Here is a 20828-nt window from a genome sequence, read left to right on the forward strand (position 1 = left end):
GGATGTATTCTTTAAGCTTCAAAGAGTCAGCAGCAATTCAAGTGGTGGTTGCTTTTGATGATGCCCATTTGTCAGCATTTGTTATGAATCAGCAAAGCTCAGCAGTTAATCCTAGTCCCACATGAGGTAAAGTTGTGAATAGATTGTAGTAACAAAGCTTGGAAGGGAGAGCGGTGACTGTCAGGACCATGTGGAGTTTCCAGATGTTTGCTGCTGGCTTCAAGCTCCTAGTATTTGAGGGAGCTGGAGTCTCAGTGCTTCTTTTTTTTTGTGTGTGTATATATATAAATGTCTTGCATAGGGATCTTTATTACAAATAAGCACTTGATTTAGAAGGCTGGACAAGTACATCTTAAAGAAATACGCAGAACTTGGTCTTTGAAATCCAGGAAGTCCTAGTGTTACGCTTGAATGTGTACCAACCACTTGAAAACAGCTAATACAAGAGTAATGTTAGCTGCAGTCTTCTAGCTGTACAAGGAACAGATAAGGAGTCTAAGTTAATGATGCTTTCTGTATGATCACAATACAAAGCATAAGTAAAATTTTATCCATAATAAGCTTTTTGAAAAAATTAAAAGCAAGAGCAGTTTATGCCCCTTGTAATTATGCAGTAGCTCTGTCATACGTGAGCTGTAGAAAGGTACTACAGACTTCTGTCAAGACAAGTAACACTCAGCAGGTGATACCTAACTTTTAATATTTCAAGTAGTGTCAGTTATAGAATTGCCACTAAATGCAGAATTAATCTGTTTTTGTGTGTAAAGTTCCTAGTTCAGGTAACAAGACTACATACTTTTCATACAAACTACTCAAGATACTGTGTTGGTGAAGTATTGAATTTAATAATGAAGCATGCATCTGTGAGACCAGTTATAATTTGCTGCCTTGTGATGCATTTTAATATTTTGCTTATGTCTTCTCCAAACACGAAATTTTGCTATTCTGCAATACAGAATAATGACAAATTATTTCATATGTTGCTGCTAATTAAATCTGTTTTGTAGAAAATAAATCAAGATTAAGTTGTACATGCAACATAAAACAGTGAAGTTCTTTGAATTTGCACTAACATTTGACTCTGACAAAGCATTTTCTAGCAGTCTGTGTCAAGTATTTCATACTGTTGTTAGTTTTACTCTATGATAGCATGTTAACACATATAATTACAGGTGTAGTGCAGTATCTGAAAACAAGTTAGTGTGATAATTAACTAGGGAAATCTTAAGTTTAGGACACAAAAAAATGTCAGTGTTAAATGTAAACTGCTGCAAATGTGGTTAGAAATATTGGAACACAGTAATTTGCTTTATTATCAGACTGTTTTCATTGAGAAACTGAATTATCATTTAATGATAAAAAGGGCTGGATAAATCAGTGATATTTTAACTGCCAAGACTAGGTTTTCGTTTTAAAAAAGGTTTCTGGCTCTGATGGTTTAGGAATCATACTCTTGTGTTAACCAATATGCTGTTGTCCCTGCAGAGTCAGTCAACAAGGTTCTCCAAAATTACTTACAAAGAGGGACCATTTTTTCTCTCAGGTTTATGATAAGAAGGAATGCCATGGATCCAATTTTATTTGGGAAACAGCAGAAAAAGTTTAGATTTAAATGATCAATGGTGAAAAGTTGATAGCCAGTATCCTAAGCAGAAATACTGAAACTGAACTGTGATACTTTTAACTTTATTGGGTGAGGGTGAAGAGAGAAGACAATAGTGAAGTAACTCTTACTTCCAAATGTTTGTTTGAACTAGTGGTGACAAGAAGGAGGGATGCAGGGGAATTTGAGAGCCGTGCAAGTTGCTTGAGTAGTATTGGGCAAATAACATTTGTACACATTAAATAAAAAGAAGAAAGCTGTTCAAATGCCATTGCATGTTTACATTACTTATAACATTTGAGGAAGAATTGTGGGTGTCACTGTTCATAGTTGCCTCTTTATTGTTGTTACTTCAGTTACTGTTAAATACAAAAACAGAATGGTGACTAAGACAAAAAATGTTACTACATTCAAGAAGCTGCTGGACACAGCAGCAGATTTGAAGAACAGCACTCAGGAATTGGTATGTGCCAGAATTTGGTTGCACAGACAGCACTAATTCAAACTTCTTCGAGCATCTGCGTTGTGTAATTACACAGCTGCATGTTATCTACTCACACCCCTGCCCCCTTCAGATAGTGCAGGAGGTTTTATATGTTAGACCACAGCTCTGTTTGGGAGCGTACAGCAAATAAGCAGGTGGAGGCATTACAGACGGAAAGGATTATCAAGGTGTTGACAATGGAGTTTTATTGTGGAAAGCTGAATCGACCCTACTGTCCTCTGCTGCAGAGTTCATGCGAACTGTTAGGCAAATCACTTTGGCAAGAATTCACAGGTAGATGTTAGCTGTTTGGTCCATATGAAGTCTGGATTTGGGATTGTGGGGATCTGAGCATTCACGACTGCAACTGTAGTAACTGAGTGGTAAGCTTTGAAAACACACCTCCAGAAAATCAAAAGATTCTGAAAAATCCATCCTCTGGCATCTCACATTGGGCAGCTGGGTTCAGTGAACTTTCAGGTTTGATCTTTACATGCCTTGATATTCCTCTATTTCAAGAGAAGGAAGATACCGCTTAGAACTGCAGTTAAAGTACATTGATATTTCTGCTGCACTGAAATGGTGTGGAGAAATGCTTGCAGGGAAAAGGCAGTGAGAAAATCAATACTCAATGCAAATTTTTTGAAGTGTGATACGTGAAGGCTCAGAGTGATGAGTAATGATAAAACAAATAGGGTTTTGTCTTTGTTTAGTGGATGCCATATGCCCAGGTGCACTGAGTGAGGTGGTATTTTTCTAGGAAGAAATACAATTGTTAGATTGCATTTGCTATGGATTCTTGTAATGGATTGGTAGGTACTAAGACACGTATTTTGATATGAGCAGGGTTGTGAGTTTTCTTGTGAGTTTGGTTTGGTTATGTTGGCTTTTTTTATTCTTGGAGTCACGTGAGCTAAATCCTCCACACACAATGTATTCTTCCCTCTACAGGTTTTAGAACAGATGAGTGGATTTGGTAGCTGTAGGTTCTGAAAATGGAGTCCTAATGGATAAGAGGTATACAAGCTTAACTGTAGGCAGCAATGTTGCTCACCTATACGGAACCAGTGTTATAAGGTACTGTGAGCAATCTGGGCACATGGAGTTCAGAGAACTGAAAGAGAGTGCTGTTTGTGACTTGGGACACATGTGAGGGAGAATAGCAGCATGGATGGAAATCAAAAAGGTGTTTACCTCACACTGATACAGAGAGGGAATCTGAAAGAAAGGTATCATCTGCATAAGAGTTTGTAATCTCCCTTTCTGAATACAAGATGTATTTTGTGAATTCAAGAGGGTGATTAAAACAAGTGCTTTTTCATACAGTATGTAGTGATGCTGTAGAGATTTTTTTTTTTTCACTGAAGGTTCTTGAGGTTACCTAGTACCCAGATTAAAATTTAAAGATTTGGATTTTGTCTTAAACTTTATTCTCCAGGCCTGTTCATTATTTCAGATTTGAAATGGCTGTTGAGTATCTCAAATATTATGTCCCATTTGGTTCCTACGCCTCTCCTGAAGCATCACCTGAACATCTGGTTTGAACTTAACTCCTGTGGGGTTTTTTGTACATATAGTCCTTACGGGTATCCACATTTTTATGTCTGCATGGCATTTTAACAATCAGTTTTGTAGTTATGGCCGTGAAGTAAGACCATATTGAATTCAGTGTGGAGCACAGAGAACAAGCTTCTTAGTTTCACTGTTTTAGAATATATGTATAAACCCAAGGTTTCAGTTTAGAGCTATTAAAAAATCTTTTTGGCTTATTGACATCTGTGAAGTTGATATGTGAGGTCTGTACCAAGTGAAAATTGTGGAGCATTGTCATAGAAATACCTTCAGTTTTGATATGATTTTTATCACTCACATAACTGCTTTTCATCTCTAGGTCTTTAAAATTGTATTTCAAGGGTGTGTGTAGGTGATGGCTTGATTTTTGGCATGTGAAGTCATTGGTTCTAGTTGGAAATTCAATTTTAAGTATAGATAGAAGTTACTGGAACCTCTGACATATTTGGAAAAATTTACCCCCTTCCCCACCCCCCAGTTTGTTCTGAAAATGTATTTTGAATGAGTGTGTGTGTGTGGGATGGATATGTTTGATGGAATTTTAATCTTTTTATATGTTAAAATCTTGAAATAATTTTTTTAGGCTTAGTCTGTGATTTGTCTTTGTGCAATAATTCTTCTTTTTATTGCCCTTTTTTCACCTTGCAGTGAATTTCATGAGTGTGTTGGTTCTTTCTATCATGATTCCTTTATTTGGAGCTTCTAGGAGACTTTCTCTGAAAGTTGCCCCATTTTCAGTTGGGGTCCTGAGTAAAACTTTTTTATTACAATTAAGCAGGGAACCCAGACACAGAAGACCATGATGTTTCTCCCATTTGCCCGTGGGATATCAGATGGAGATTTTATGTCTTGCCAGAAGGCGCCTGGGGAAGTCTTCAATGGATAGGAATTAGTAGTCTTGTACTCTGTTGCAGTGAGTCTTGTAGATGCAAGTCCATTCTTCCAAATTTTTGACTCATTGGGACATTTCAGTGGCATATGCTGTTTGCAGCTATCACTTCATACAGCTTCCCTAAAGTATTTTAAATTTGCTTTTAATTTCAGTATTTTTATAGAATTTCACATTTTCATCAAAATGCTATTGATCCCACTCCACATTTGATTTGGATCACTTGACAGAATCCAGCTGAAGAAAGGTATTAATTTGAACAAAAATATAATCCCAGGTTTTTAAAAGACATACTGCAAAAGTAAGATGAAGCAACAAAGTTTTTTTTAAAAAAATAGTAACTCCTTTTTTTTTTTTTTTTCTTACCTCAGGTCAGATTTGGTCTTCCCCCATCACTTCTGCCACTTCCTGGTGCCACATTCTTTTTGGGAGGCAATGTTTCTTGTCTTGACTGACAAGAGGTGCTGTCTCTGGTAGGATAAATTATCTTCTTTGCTTTCCTTCTTTTTGTCTTTAATCTCTTATCTTTCACACTCTTAGTTCCTTGTCATTGCTATTCTTTCCCTTTGCTGTGCTGGCTCTCTCCTGCTTTTCTCCTTAGAGTGCTCTAGGGTGGAATTTTCAGAAACACCTGGGGAAGCTGTAGACCCATGTTGAGTTCCAGTGCCATGGAAGTTTAATGCTGCCTCTCTATGCCTCCTTAAAAAGTAAAGCTCCAGTGTTTCTTGGTAGCACAACTAACTCATTTCAGAAAATGGCTATCGCTGAAAATGTTTTTAGGCAGTGGTTTCTCTGACTTTATATGGAGATGGGTTTGTGAATTTTGTTTCTTAGATGAGATGAGGTGGCTTTACTAGTGAAAATCTTGCTGGTCTGCGTTATGACTGATGAATTCTTTATTTGTTGAGAAGAGTCACTGTTTACAAAACTCTTCAGTAACAGTTGATTCCTAGTGTAAATGGTATTTAAGGTCTGGTTTCTCTTAGCTTATTGATACTAAAGCAGACAGTATTCTTGGCTGAAGGTGATTGCTATTGATTACTTACCGTACCCTAAAAAATTGAAAGGTTGGAGTGAAGTCTTTGTGTACAAACAGTATAGAAATTAGCATAAATTTATGTGACAGATGGGATAAAGCGGTTTGAGAATATTCATATTAGCCTTGTTATTTTAAACCTATTTATAAACAAATTCTGCACCTCTACAAAGCAACAGAGTTGGTCTGCAGATACTTGATAGTATGGCAGAAACTTCATGGCAGCTTCTGTAAGTAAACACCTGGGCACGTGCCTAGAACATTAGCATTACTTGGAGGCTGAATGGGGCCATCCTGGATGTGGCTGGCTGGAGAGCTGTTAAACAGGTGATATTCTCTGGATACCTATCTCAAGTATCCTAGCTCCAGCAGCAATAGATCATACCAAGAATTTCAAGGTCAGAAATGTGTTAGGATATAGTCATGTAAGGACTTCTTGCATGATTGTCAGTAACTTCTGTCTTCCAAATAAATCATTCTAGTAAGAAGCAATGTTCAGTTTTCCTGGTATTTTTTTGCTTTACTTGTGTGTCAGCTGTATGTGCTTAGAAATCAGCGGAATGAATTTGAAACTGCTGGGAATCTGACTAGAAACCTTTGTTGGTGGAATTTCTTCTGTAATATGTAACATAAAATTTACCCTGAAGAAATCTGTGGCTTGGGCACAAAGGTTTATCTGTGCTAACGATACCATCACCTCACTTTCAGTTCAACAAGTATATGTTTTAATTATTGCAGATATTTGCATATGCTTTTAATATAGGCAGTAACAATGAGATGTGCCTAACACAAACCTGTACACTAAACATGGTATTATGTGTGCATCGGTATACAACTTGAGGTGTGGGTTGTCTTTGCAAGTGGGAAGTTTCTGTAGTGAGAAGCGTCTTGTGATTCACTGGTGAAATCAGGTCTGTGCGACAGCTTCACTAAGAGTAATGGTGGTGGAACATAGGTCACAACTGGACAGACATAGTTCTACCACCGTTGCTTCCAAAGTTTCTTTTGACTGTCTCTGTACTTTCCAAAGGTAAGACCACTAACTTCAGTGCCTGAATGATTGTATTATTTTTCCCATGGTCAGAGTAGACTCCCTCCCTAAACCTAGTTGTGGAAAATGAGGTAAGATTGGCAAAGAGAATTCAGGGTGCCCTTGAAGAAAGACACCTAAGCTTTGCAAAAGAAAGCCATACAGAATACAGAGCTTTATAAGTCATGATGAAACTTTTTTCGGTCTAGATGTGAGTAAGATCCCTCAGGTGATCTTAATTCCATACCTGTCCCCTGCTACAGTTTGTACTGTTCTGGGAAGATGAAAATGTCAGTAAGTATAGTTTGATCTCTTGACTGTACACATGAAATTGGTTACTTCTGTTGTAAACCATGACCATTTTCATTGTTTATACTTCTTAGTTACATTAATTGGATACCTTACAAATTTAAGAAGACTGAGTAGAAACTGTGCGGTGTCTTGTCTCAAGAAGAGGTTGAGTGCATTTTGAAGCTCTTGGTTATCTTCAGTATTGGAAAATAGCAAAGATGAATAAACCTTTCTGCCCTCCTGAATGCAGAAAGAATGGATTCTGTGATCTGCAAGGATCTTCTCCCAGGTTGTTTTGGCCTAAGGCCTGTGAATTGTCAGGCAGAATCTGACAGCATGCCAAGTATTCCTTATGCTGGAAGACTTTTGTGAAGAGCTGAGAAAAAAGCTTGAGATTTTGCTATAGAAGAATGGCTTTGTAAGTGAAGATTCCTTAGAATGTAACCTTGACTTTGTAAGTAAAGGTTCCTTAGAATAATTGACTGTTACTACTCAAATTTGTAGTGGTAGAGGTTGCTAATTGATAACGTTGTGTTGTTCCAATCTGCTGTCTGAATTTTATTTAGAAGCAGAGTTACCAGCAGGATGGAATTTCTCAAGGTTAGCTGATGATACCATGTTAGAAAAATAATATAAATGGATGATTTTAATAGGTTTTGGCTCTGTTTTTTACTTTTGTTATGATGCTATCCAGCTCTGAAATATTTAAGCCAGTTACTTGTAGGTGTCATTCTCATTGTACCTCAAAGGTCAGTTAATTTTTGTTCCTGGAAGCGTTAGGAATTCAAGGAGAGTGATCAGAAAGCTGAAGGAGTAGATTGTTGAGAATTACATGCCAGAATACAGTTATCTAGCCAAGAATAAAGTGCTTTGGGGTGATAATTGATTGAGGTGCAGGATCCAGACCCTAGTTTTGAGGAATACTGTGATGGATTTTTTTCAGAGCAAATATTTCATGTCAGCAGCTGATAATGCAAGCACTACAAACAGTATTTAAGTTTTGTGTTGAGCTTCTTCCAAACATATTTTTCCTTTCTTTTAATGTCCTTATTCACAAATTAATGCTTTTGAAGAAAGCAGACACTTTTCTTGTACGTTATGACATGGCATTAAATGTCCCTAATCTGTAAGGTGACACTGCCTTCATGTTCTTTCATACTGCTAAGCATTTGGAAGTCTTGGCAGCGTGTAACTATTGTAAAGGTCCATACTGTAGCTTTTTCCAGTTAATCCAGGAACTCTTGAGAAGCTGCTGGAACTCTGAGAAATGTCTCAGAAGTGAGAAACTGCCGAGGAAGTACTTTGAATGATCTGATTAGCTGTATTCAAGGCAAAGCAGATCACAAGGTTAAAGAAGACTAAAGAAGTTGTAAGTAACAGGGTTGTGAATCCTTTTGTTTTCCTCCTGCAACAATGGTAAGGAGTCTTCTAATTGTACACAAGAAAAATGGACTCACTCTTGGCTGTACCATAGGCTCCCAGTTGCTGTATATGGGTATGTTACTTGCACTGAAAGATGTCTGCAAATAAAAAGCTTCAAAACTTATCTGTAAAATATATTTTATGTGGACATTATTTCAGGTGCAGTGTCATACCTCTTTGTTCCTCAAAAATGAGTGTAGAATTGTAAGCTTTAGGAAGGTGAGAAGTGCTAAATTGCTTCTGAGTTTCATTGCTGTGAGAGGTGTAGCAGTGAAGTAAGGTAGCTGCCAGCTCTAGCACATGCAGAAGAGTCTTTATCGAACTTTATCGAACAACAGGTGTCATCAAACACGCTCGCCAGGTGGAACCCGACTATACCACTTGATCTGTATGTGCATTTCACGGAAGGGGCGGGAGTAGGAGCGCTGGCCCAAGGCCTTCCTGAAAAAACTCAGCCAATACAATGGATAGTCCTGGGGAAAACGTCACGTGCTTTCTCTCCAGGAGTCGAGTGCCTCGGTAACCTCATCATGAAAGGCAGAAAACTCGCCCTAAGACATCTGGGCATTGAACCAGCCAGAATATACCTGCCCTTTCGCAAACAGTTCCCAACACAATCAGTGGCAATGTCAGAATATCTGGCTATAGCCCTCGTTGGATTTGGGGGAGAAGTCCCGTATGCCACAAAGCCCCCCTGGACTCAAATGCTAGCTATTGTCGACGTCGACCTCCCACGGAAAATCATGGACCGGCCCCAACAGGGACCAATGGTCTTCACAGGTGCATCCTCAGCGACCTCAACCGCGGCAGCAGTATGGCAATCGGGAGGAGAATGGCACCGTGTCAAAATGACCGATCGTGCGATCTCCGTCCAACAGCTGGAAGCAACAGCTGTAGTGCTGGCATGCAGACTGTTCCCGACAGAACATCTCAACATAGTAACTGATTCAATGTTTGTGGCCAAGCTTTGCTTAGCCATGTCAGGGCCCGGCGTGTCAACATCCACAATAGCTCTGATGCTGGAAGAAGCACTTTTTTCCTGAAAGGGCACTATATCGGTTATCCATGTCAACAGCCATAACCCAATCAAAGGGTTCTTCCAAATCGGCAACGACAAAGCAGATGCCGCTGCAAAAGGGTTGTGGACACTGAAAGATGCCCGCCAATTACATGAGTCCCTCCACATTGGAGCTAAAGCGTTAGCAAAGAGATGTGGGATCTCGGCCACTGACGCGAACCATATAGTAGCTACATGTCCCCACTGTCAAAAAGCACCATTGTGGTCTAGTGGAGTCAACCCCAGAGGTCTTAAAGCCTCCGAGGTGTGGCAGACAGATTTTACGCTCTGCCAATTGTTAAAACCTCGAGCATGGCTAGCAGTAACTGTAGACACATATAGCGGGGTGATCGTAGCGACACAACACCTTAAGACCGACGCTAAAGCAACCATCCAACATTGGCTAACAGCCATGGTGTGGCATGGCATCCCTAATCAGATCAAAACGGACAATGGTCCGAATTTTGTGTCTAAATCAGTCCAGGCATTCGCCCTGAAATGGGGTATTACTCTAATACACGGCATCCCATATAATAGTACAGGACAAGCCATAGTCAAACGGGCAAATCAAACTCTGACATCTAAATTAGAGGTATTAGCAAAAACAGAAGGTTTTACCAATGTCATTCCCTCAGGGGACCAGGCACGCTTATTAGCGGCAGCCCTATTAGCTTTAAACCAGTTCCCCAGGGGAGATGAGGTGAATAGCCCTGCCCAGAAGCACTGGGCCACTTGAGCGCTAGAAGAAGGCCCGTCGGTCATGATCAGAAATGAGCTAGGAGAATGGGAACAAGGGTGGAAATTAGTTCTGACAGGGCGAGGGTATGCCGCAGTCAGAAAAGATAACAGAATCAAATGGTGTCCACTTAAGTCTATCAAGCCAGACCTTCAGAATAAAACTAATGAAAACTGTGAGTTTTTGTCTGCAGGACCGGATCATTGGACACCCCCGTAATCCGTATACCCTGGTGACAAGAGAAGACAACGAGTCAGCAAGCGGCCTGTCCGCATCTGAGAGCTCTGCACCGGCGGAGTCCAGACAACGGCGAAACAGCCCCTGCAGGGCGGGGCTGCGATGTTTTTGTGTGATTTCAGTTTTGGGGTTCATAAAGCCGTCTAGCGGCTTGTATGAACATCAGCCGTGGGAATGGGTACTGGCGAGATGGGAGGACCAGAAGATACTACGGAAGATTGTTACCCCGGGACCCCCTAGTTTCCAAGTATATCTCTGTGACCTAATCCTCTCAACCCCCTGTTTGAACACTGTAATGTATTGTATGTGTCCCAGCTCTAACCCCGGCAAATCTTACTGTAACGTCCCTTATCAGTATTACTGTTCTCGCTGGGGCCGTGAAACCATCGCATCTGGCTGGAAGGTAGCGAAACCAGACCCGTTTCTTAAGACCAGTTGGGGTCCAACAGGCTGCACCCCTAGGAGACCAAACGGGTTGGGAGGGACAGTATGCTGCGGGAAACGTGACTGCCAATATATTTTCTTAAACGTAACCAATGAAAATGACCTGGGATGGACCATCGGCAAAACTTGGGGCATTAGATACTGGCAACCCGGCACAGATAAGGGGGGACTGTTTTTTATTAAAAAACAGGAAGTAAAAAGCGCAACAGCAATTGGCACCCAACGTGGCGCTTGAAGAAAAAGAGACAGGGAAGCCCAACAAGGGTGGTTTGAATCATGGTTTAACCAATCACCGTGGCTAACCACCCTGATACCCACCTTGGTAGGGCCGATTGCAATAATCCTGCTGACACTGATCTTCGGACCCTGTATATTAAACAGGCTCGTGTCCTTTGTCAAGAGCCAGCTAGAAAAGGTCAACATCATGTTTGTAGAACACCAACAACTGCTTTAAAAATGTACTTGATCAGTATTTCCCCCGATTCTCCCTGGCTCTCCCCAGGTATCCCAAGCTACGCTCCATTACCCCCAGTCGCTTCCCAAGTGCCAATTGCTCAGTGTGCAATTGTACTCTTTTTTTAGAAATATTTTTACTATTTTAGCCTGTTTAGTTAAGCATAGGGAGAGGGGAAATGTTGCTAGGTAGGGCCTGGCGGCTGGAAGATGTCGCGCTGTACAGAAACATAGGGCCCCCCTCCAGGTAGCCAACAGCTTTTAGCTTATGATGTAAGCAGACGGAAGTGACACTGTAAACCTAGGCTATATAGTGTCGCCCCGCTCAGCAATAAACGCCATTCGCCATCCACCACATTGGTGTCTGTGAGCTGATGGACTGTGCGGCCAGGGGTTGGCCGCCGTGCCGTTCCTGAACCAGGTCACCGCGCGCCTGTGAAGGCAACAGGAGGGACAGCGGTTAATGCTGTTTCCCATAGGAGCTGGTGTGTTTTAACAGTCAATAGAGAGCTCAGAAAACCTGTTAAAATAGCATTTGGCTTAAAGCTGTACTAGAAATGTGGACATTCTGTTCTGCCGAACAGGTTGAAGGTTTCTCTTCATCCCTGCTCCCCAGTGACACCACCTTGGAGACTGCCAAGGTAAATGGATAGTTTCATGCTCACCCATAACTGAGGCTGGGTATCTGCAGAGTAGAAGGCTGTGCTATTTGGGGGGTAAAACTGGTTGCATTTTTTACATGCATTCCTAAATAAAACTTTAGAATCCAACACAGTGTGCAGTGAGGCAGCGTTAAAAAATGTTTATGTGTTTAAAGAAGGTATAGCTATGGAAGATGCAAGTATGACAATGAGTGGTTTTGCTCATGAACATCTGAGAACTTGAAATAGCTCAGTAGTTTAGTGGGTGAAAACTACTGAAAACTTAAAGAAAAACTTGTCATTTTCAGTGTTTTGAATGCCCTATGACTGTGCTTCCAAGATGCGGAAATTAAGGTAAACCAGTGAAAATATATCTGGTGTATCCACCTTCACCACCTTCATTATCTAGTTTTTTTCAGTAGTATCTTTATATTATAGCTTTCTTTTTTTCTCCCCCCCCCCCCCCCCCCCCCCCAGGCAGATTGTTTAAAAACTTCTTTCAATGAAGATTTATCAGATTTGTTTGTACAGTTGTTTTTTTTCCTATCCTTAAAATACTGATTTGCACATTTTGTAACTGCAGCATGGCATCTGAGCCTATAGTAAGAGTAGGCTTAATGGGTTTTGACACTCCCTTTCCTTGTTTCTTAAATTATGAAGTGGGATATGTTATGTGTTTGATAAAATGCTGTATTATTAAGCATCTGTTTTAGTCCTGTAGTTCAGCAAATAAAAACATTTCTATAAATTGCTGTGATACTTTAATTTAGAAAAATGTCTTCATTGTTAAAGCTCAATTTCCAAATTTTTAGAACTTTGTGGGAAATTAGATATTTTATTTTTTTTTAGTTGTCATCTGGTTGTTAAATTAGGTTCCTGTACTGAGTATTCCGCTGCAACTCTTCAAGTTCAGACTGTTTCATCTGGCTGTTGATCTTTTCTGCTAGTGTAGTTTCCCAAATGCTTGTGACATTGTTTAATTCTGAATGTTTTGTTCTAGGGCAAGGCTGAATGACTGTGTCCTATTCATAGTAAGGATGAGGGGCTGCAGAAGGCTTTTGCCTGGAGCAAGGTGATGGAAATTGTGGTATTTGTCTGACGCTTGTGGTGTACATCAGAGTACTTGGCAACTTGCTTCATTAAAATTTAACATGAGGATTTGAGAGATCTGAGTTTTGGCAGGATGGAACAAAATATCGCCAGTTTTGATCCTTTATTTTGCCTTCTAGTGTTTCTACCTGCAACAGAACAGTTACATTGAAACCACAGTGATTATTTTCTTCAGAGTAGTTGTTTCCCCCTCCAGCTGAAAATAGGTGCTCTAAATGCTGACCTTAACGTATCTTCAGTTTCTATAGGGTTAAAAATAGATATTGTTTTTCACTTGGAAATTGTAGGTGGTTGCTTTCGGTTCTAGGAATAAAAATGAACTTTCTCTTCCTGCACTTAAATTTCTGAATACAGTTGGGATTTTATGGCAAAATAATAGTGAAGCTGATGAACTTACATTTTATATTTTCTACAGTAAATTGATCCCTTTTTATCTGGTTTGACAGACCTGCAATTAATTATTTTTTATACTTGTCCCAAGTGATTCTTTCCTTTTTGGTGTGTTGGAATAAAAATCCATTTGTGTAGTGTTTTTCCTGAGAATCAGGTTTACTTTGAGGACAGGTTTGAACAGAAATATCCTTTTAAAGCAGTTTTTCTTAAATAAAAATATTTTCTTTAAGAGATTGAGCTAATTACAGTAAAAAGACTTAAATCCTGGAGACTCATGAACTGTAATCTGTAAATCAGTAATGACTTTTAGTGTTTAGTGATAGATGGAAAGCTATTTAGGAAAATGATCTGAACTCATTATTTTCAAATAGCGTGGTTAGTAAATTATTCTGCAAAGTAAGTTGGAAGTATGTGTAAAGGATGAATGGGACTGTCAGGGAAGTGTTCAGAAGGTAATATTCTGATAATCTTTGGGGTTTTATGCATATGTGGTATAAAAGGAGAAGAAAAAAGAAACTACAAATAATAAAGCTAAATGAATTTTTTTTTAATAAGACAAAGGTAGGCATTTGGTGTGGCTGGCAAATGGCTGGGTTGCCAATCCAGGGAACCTATCAGCAATTAATAAAGAAGTATAAGCCATGCTGAATCAGAAAGGAGGGGAAGAGAGGAATGGAACAAACTCCAAGCCTGACCAAAGCAGGCATGAAACATTTTTTTGCTTTAGGTTACTGTATTTCCTACCGTATTCTTCTGTTGTAGCTTTCACATCATAAGCAATTGTAGTTTTTGCAGTCATGTTACCAGCCTAAGAAGTTATTCTCTGTAGCGGAGTGGGAGTAAAAGTGGTTGCCAAGGCAGTCTGTTTATGTTCATAGTAAGAAAAATGGCTGAGAAGGCCCAGGGTAGAACATTGCTACTACTTAAATGAATATACAGTAGGTTTTTAACTTCCTATTGCCATTTTTAAAATTAAATTTACATTATCATACTGTCTTGTGTTCAGAGAAACTCAGTTCTTTTTACAAGTTCCTAGACCTCTTGTGGTGTTAAGGAAAGATAAATTCCTTTTATGACATTGTGGTGCCATTTTAATTGGACTTTAAAGGTAGACTGTAGGCTTGAAAGTGTTCTTGTGCTCCTCTCTGTAAACTTGATTGGATGATAGGAATCTAGGTATGGCTGCCTGCTGTGAAATAGGTATTGCTGCTTGCTTTAGTGGAGAGGAGAACCACTTGTTCTTTTTTCCTTCCCTCTCCCAGCTGCTTTCTGGATGTATTTTTCTGACATGAAAAGTCAGTGTATTTCCAGACCACCTTGCGCAAGTCTTTTTTGTAAGTCTTGGCTGTCGTGAGACATGCTGTAATCACAAGGTGTTACAGGGAGAGCAGGAGTGCTTACTGCATGAAAACTTTGCCTTTCACTTCTAGCTCTTTGGTTGCCCAGCCATGCTGCCTGCTTTCTGCACTGCTGCCTGGCCTGTGCAATTCTTACCTCTTCTCTGCACTGCAGGAGAGAAAAGGTTGCCACACTTGCATACATGAGGAATGTTTAAGAAGGTCAGGAGTGACTGATAGCACAAAAGGAAGTAAAGCTGAGTGTATTCCAGACACCAGAGCTATGTATAGGGTGCACCTAAATAGTGTATTTAATTTCTGCTAATCTTTTTGCAAAGGTAATAATCTACAAGGCAAACTGATGAATTTTGCCTCTACTAGGTGTGTTGAGTATTGATGTTTTTCTCTTACCTGCCTGAAACAGTGGGTTGTAGAAAAAGGACTCAAGACTATTGAGTTTTCTGCTCAGTTGAGCCATACAGCTCCGTTCTTTCCCATGCCTGATTCAACATGTGTCTTGTTCTCCTTGGTCTTTTTTTACTTTTTTTGTCAGTCTTGAATAATGCTCTAAACCAAAATATGCAAATATTTATTTTTTTATAAGGTAATCTCATTATTCTTGCAGGGCTCAACAGAGAAATAGCAGTTCTTCAGTTTAATTTCTTCGTAGGATTTTCTCAAGTGTTTCTTCATGTTTCTTACACCTATAAAACTCACTTGTGTGTGATGTTCTTCCCCCCCAGCCCAGTTCTCTTTCAGCTGTTTGTCTGAGCTGCGTATTTCTGTTGTCTCTAGCCCTGGAAGAAACTGAGGAACCTGTTCCTGTCCTACTAAATGAGAAACTTTGAGACTGATTTTACTAGATACAGGATTTAGACCAGTGCTGTTACTGTTGCTTTCTTGCCTGGGCACTGTTTACAGCTTCCTCAGTATAAGTATTTCTCTGTTAATAGAATTCACATGCTGTTTGCCATTTCCCAGATTAACAGAGTTCTTAAATAAGGTCATGTCTGGTGCCAGTTCTCTTTGCTGCCACACCACAAACTTTCTGTGCTCTGATAAATGCGTTGCAATTTATTTAATTTTAATGTATTAACAGTACTTTAGCAGGCTTTCACGTTGTGATGGATTTGATGGCCAAATTAAATTATATTAATTGAATGATAAGAGATGGATGGACAGAGTATCAAATACTAAGTTAGAAATCCACATCTGCTTGATGAAAAATCCTTGCAATGTACACTGTTCATCGTTCTGCTTTAAGTCTTCAACATGTCTGGCAAAACCTTTCACTGTGAATCAGTTTTCACGACAGGTTAAGAATTCTGCTGCTTTCTAAATGTTTAGATATGTTAAATGTAATAATCTAGTCAGAGAAGATACTTGACAGCTTTTCTTGATGATACGGAAGTCAGTGATACTCGGAAAACATTTTTGCTATAGGAGGCCAGGGCTTAAAACTAACCTAGTTTTCACTGTCTGAATTTAAGGAATAGTTAGTGAAGAGTCTGATCAGGATATGAGGCCTATAAAACAAGACTATTTAATACACTTTTTTTTGGCTAATATATCTGGAGAAAGTGGTTTGTTTCCGTCTTATGTTTACGGTAACTTGCAAAAGTAATAAAATAGAAGGCATAGCAAATATTCTTCTAGCAGGTTTCAAACATAAAAGCTATCCTCTAGTAAAGGTGGATCCCACATTTACATTTTACTATACAAAATTTCTTAGATAGAAACAGCGTAGGCTAGTTAAAAAATGTGTTTTCAGAATTGGTCTCCTGCAGCTGCTTTCTCATCTTACCTGAATGAGTTTCCAAGGACTCCTATGAACTTGTTAAAATCCTTTTTTCATTCATGCTTGCTTTCTGTGTTTTGGCACAGGGATGTGCATTTTTTCCTCTGTCTTTTCAGTGTAGACAAGTTTGCTCTGATCATGGATAATGGGAAGCTATTCCACCCAGCTTGTCAGGAAAGTAGTTTTTTTCCATCATAGGCTGTATAGTGATTCTCAGTAAAATGATGTCTAGATAGTGAGTCCAGAGTTTCCAGCAGCCTTTAGAGCAGTTTCTGGTTTGTGTCTGAGGTGTCCCAGCAGTATATTTAGAGAGTTGAAAGAATCTGCAGATTTGTATGTAAAACTTCTATAAAGAAAGTGATTGCTCTTTTTATTATGTAGAGAGAATATACGTTTAATATGGACAAGAACTGATCAAGGTTATATGTGTGTCCTTGTACAGAACCTATTTTGGCCTATTTCAGGTCAGAATAAATGAGCAATATTTAAACCTCATCATACAGAATTATTTGTATATTATCTCCTATTTCAGTGATTTGGTGCTTGGGAAAATCACAATGATTTTTGGGCAGAAATCAATAAATACATATTGATGGCTGTTTGTTGTGTTGGAACTTTTTTGGAAAAGGTGATAAATAAAGGAAAATTGCACAGGGTTTACTAGATGGCTGTTATATCATCCATCTGTCATTGTAAGAAAACAAGTTCTTTCTTTGAGCTAAGGTGGTAGTAGAACCACCAGTGTTTCTGGGATCCATTTCAAAAAACTAAAATATTCACTTAGTGTTTATATTTGCACTGATGGTGGCAAAGTTGTTCTTGGACCTGCTATATAAATGTCACTGGTGTCATGGGATGTCATCTACTGGGTGGTGTGGTTGGTACATGAGAGATATGTAGAACCTGCCTGTGAGAGTAGTGAATCCTAAAGTAAGACTACTGAGGAATCTTTCGATTAAAATGATGAAGAACTACCAATACTTAATCAGCATTTCTGTATGTTTTTCGAAGGAGTAAAAGCAGCCCTGCGTGTTACAGTTAGATGCTGTGGCTTTCCTTTGAAAGTTAGATCTGGAGAAGAAATGTTGAGTGATGTTTTCAGTATTGAGTGAATTTTCAATGATGTGTTAGGGAAATGTAAGTGGTTGTAATGGCTGTCTTGTTCTTTGCCTGATTTTAGTACTACACCATTACAATCATTTGTGTAATCAAATAGAAATGGATGGACTGACTTACAAAGGTTACAGATTCAGGTTAGGAAGCAGCAAAATGAAGGTAACTAGCACAACTTTGTTTCATCCCTTACACATAGACCTTAAGATGGTAAGTTTAATTACCCTGCCATGTACTAGTTTGTGCGTGGAACACTCTTCCCTGGCTGCCTTGGTGCACAGAACAGACTGTTCTGAGAATGGAATAGACATGCATTCTGCTGCACCTCTGAAACAGATGTGAGACAGTGAGCTGTGTGAGGTTCTTATTGTGGTGTCAGAATTGAAAGGCGTAGCAAATGAATGAATTGGGGAAATCGGGAGAGAAAAGGACAGTTTCATGGGAAAGGCAGGTGACTGTTGCTGTGGGGTGCCATCTCTCCTGCATGATTCCTGCTTAATGCTGGGCTTGTTTTGCCATGCTCACTAATCACGTGTTCCTGATGCCCTAGATAACTGAAACTGTTATAACTTCCACAACTTGGCGATGCGAAAGCAAAAATGGAAAAATTCCTTTTGGTAGCAGGCTGACTGATGGTCATGTGTTAGGACTAAGGCTGGAAATTGCTGGGCAAGCCATACTGCTTGATTCTTTCTTTTTAGACACTCTAGACAAGTACCAGACACTGTGCAAGTGGGCTTTATGAAACTTGTTGATGACAGGGAGATGGCTAGATTTGGGGATCTGTTTGTACTCCAGACTCTGGAGACAAAGGAGAAGGAGGAGTGCTGTTCAGAAAAAAAGTCTTTTTTGCCGTTCTGGTCTAATAGGCCTGCCTGATTACCTTCCTTTCCTCCTCCTCCCTTTCTTTCCAGTTCTAGGTCAACGTAATCTCTTCCTGCAGCTTTAATCCTACTGGTTCTTCCTGCAGACATGCTAGTCTGGTTGTTTCTCCTTCCACTCTGCTATAGGAAGATACTGTATATTCAGCCCTGTTGTACACAGGATGTATGGGGGGATGGAGCGTTTTAGTTAGTTCAGGGGTGTGAATTTTCTGTTCAGCACTTGGAGCTGCAATGGTGATGAAGTATGCTCTTGAGATACGGTATATATGGAGTATACTTGATGTATGTTCTCACAATCTGCTTTAGTAAATGTGAGGAGAAAAAAAAGTTAAAGTTCTATGGTTTGGCTGAATTTCTGGTGAAATTTTCATAGAAACATGAAATTTCTGTTCCTGGAAGTTAACCTCTCAAATTAGGTAGCCTGCATTAAGAATGAGGCTACTGAAGTAAGAAATGTTTGGCATTTCTTTTTTTAAATGTTATCAAGTGGCATATATTTTCCTATCTTAAGTCTTAGAAACAACTGAACCACTTAAATAGAATGTCTTGCTTTAAGGCCTGGGGTTGCCATGTGGCATGCAGACTACAGATGAGGGAGCTGATGTTCAGCAAATGTATTAAAAACAGAACATAAAAAGATGATAAAGAAACCCATCCAAACAAAACCAAAAAGAAATTCCCAAAGCCGAAACAAGTGAACTCCACTGAAAGAACGTCTTGCAGTGAAATGTATCAGGTGCATGTTAAAAGTAGTGTTACTTGTGATCCTCAGAACATCTAAATGCACTACATAGGTTGCAAACTTTTGTACCACGAAAGAGGCAGCACTACTTTTTAACTTCCATTGCATGCTTAAGTTGGGGCTTTTAGAAGGTGATTTTAAAAGGTAGAAACCTTGAAGTTTGTCCAGTCCCCTTGAAATTCAGTGGTACATGTATATGTAATGTGTGTGTGTGTGTGTATATATCTATATATAATATATAAAAGAATGTGTTCTTTGAGAAGGGTGAACCCCTTTAGTGCTTTAGGTAAGGTGGGGAGAAATGCTTATGTAACTGGCATTTTCATTGTGGAGGAGTCTTTGACAGGCTAATTTTGTATTTATGTTGGGACATTAAATCAGTTCAGTTGTTCTTACTGATGAATTAAAAGCAGTACCTGAACTACAGGCCATAAAGTTGGGTTTTGGACACTTAACTGCTGGCAAGTATGTTAAATGGTGAAGCCTGTGCACCTAGTTTTTTCCAGTGTATTGTTCAGGAATTCATTGATTCTCAGGGACGGCACAAGGATTAAATACTGCCCTCAGGAGCTGAATGTTGTTGTCTTCACTGTTTGAATACTTCAGGTGCAGGCTTTGTATGTGTTTTCTGGTGATTACTGGGTGGCGTTTTCTCTGAAATTTCTAAAAATCACATGATACAAAGCATTGATAAGATTTAGCTGCTCACATTGTTTGAGGCAGGAACATATTTCAGTGTGTCTATATAGCTTATCTTTGACCATATGTTCTTCATAAGAAAAAAACCAACTTGTTGAGTTCTCCACAGTTTCTCAGGTCACTTTTATCTGGGCCAGATTATTGTGCTTTTAATATTGTTAGTCTGATTCCCCACTTGGCCTCCTCAGATACTATGGGCAAAACCGCCTGTGCTCTGTTACAGGTGGCTGTCTATCTGAGACAGTAATGGCTTGGGACATTCAGGACATTTCTTTGCTTGTAATTGTAAAAACAAATTAATCCTGATGTATGTAATCTTTGAACCATGTGTCTGTCCAGCATTATTCTCTCCATTATGAAATCAGATTATGTGCTTCCTTTGGTCTCTCTGTTAAACTTAGGAGAAGTTGCTTTCATTTCAGTTAATGCCTAGCAAAACCAATTCCATGTCATAAGAGCAAGTTATATCTGGCTATCAGGATCAAAGTATGAAAAGTGTTGGGGAGAGGAGGAGTTCTGAGTTTGTTTGGAGTTTTTTTGTGTTGTGGGGGTTTTTTATTTATTATGTTTTGTTTTATTTTTTTTTAAATCACTATTCAGCATGCTACATAAAAATGGTTGTGTGATACCTTCCCTGAAGTCTTTGGCTTGGATTAGGTGAAGATGTAGGGTGACTTCACATTAAATGTAGTAAGAATTTTTTATTGAAGGGGTAAACTGTATTTTATTAACGGGACTGTTAGCTATCTCCTACTTCATTTCACTCAAAATGTGAAGCTGGAGAGGCTGAAACTGTTGATACCGTGAGGGAATACTGCAGAATAAACTTTCAGAGCTTGAAACTTGGTAATCAAAGG

General features: G+C 39.3%; 1 protein-coding gene across 3 annotated transcripts in view; it reads left to right on the forward strand.

Annotated features, from left to right (window-relative positions):
- Positions 1–20828, forward strand: part of KCMF1 (potassium channel modulatory factor 1) — a 56216-nt gene that overhangs the window by 4199 nt on the left and 31189 nt on the right. Inside the window, exon 1 of one of the 3 annotated variants that reach the window (XM_080372061.1) lies at positions 4932–5021. The exons of 1 other annotated variant lie outside the window; for it this stretch is intronic. The gene's annotated coding sequence lies outside the window, so the exon portion shown is untranslated. Of the gene's footprint in view, positions 1–4931; positions 5022–12800; positions 12968–20828 lie in introns of those variants that run through there. One more of the 3 variants, XM_080372060.1, reaches the window with a different exon arrangement.

Source organism: Falco punctatus (genome assembly GCF_963210335.1).
Source record: "Falco punctatus genome assembly, chromosome: Z".
Lineage (NCBI taxonomy): Eukaryota > Metazoa > Chordata > Aves > Falconiformes > Falconidae > Falco > Falco punctatus.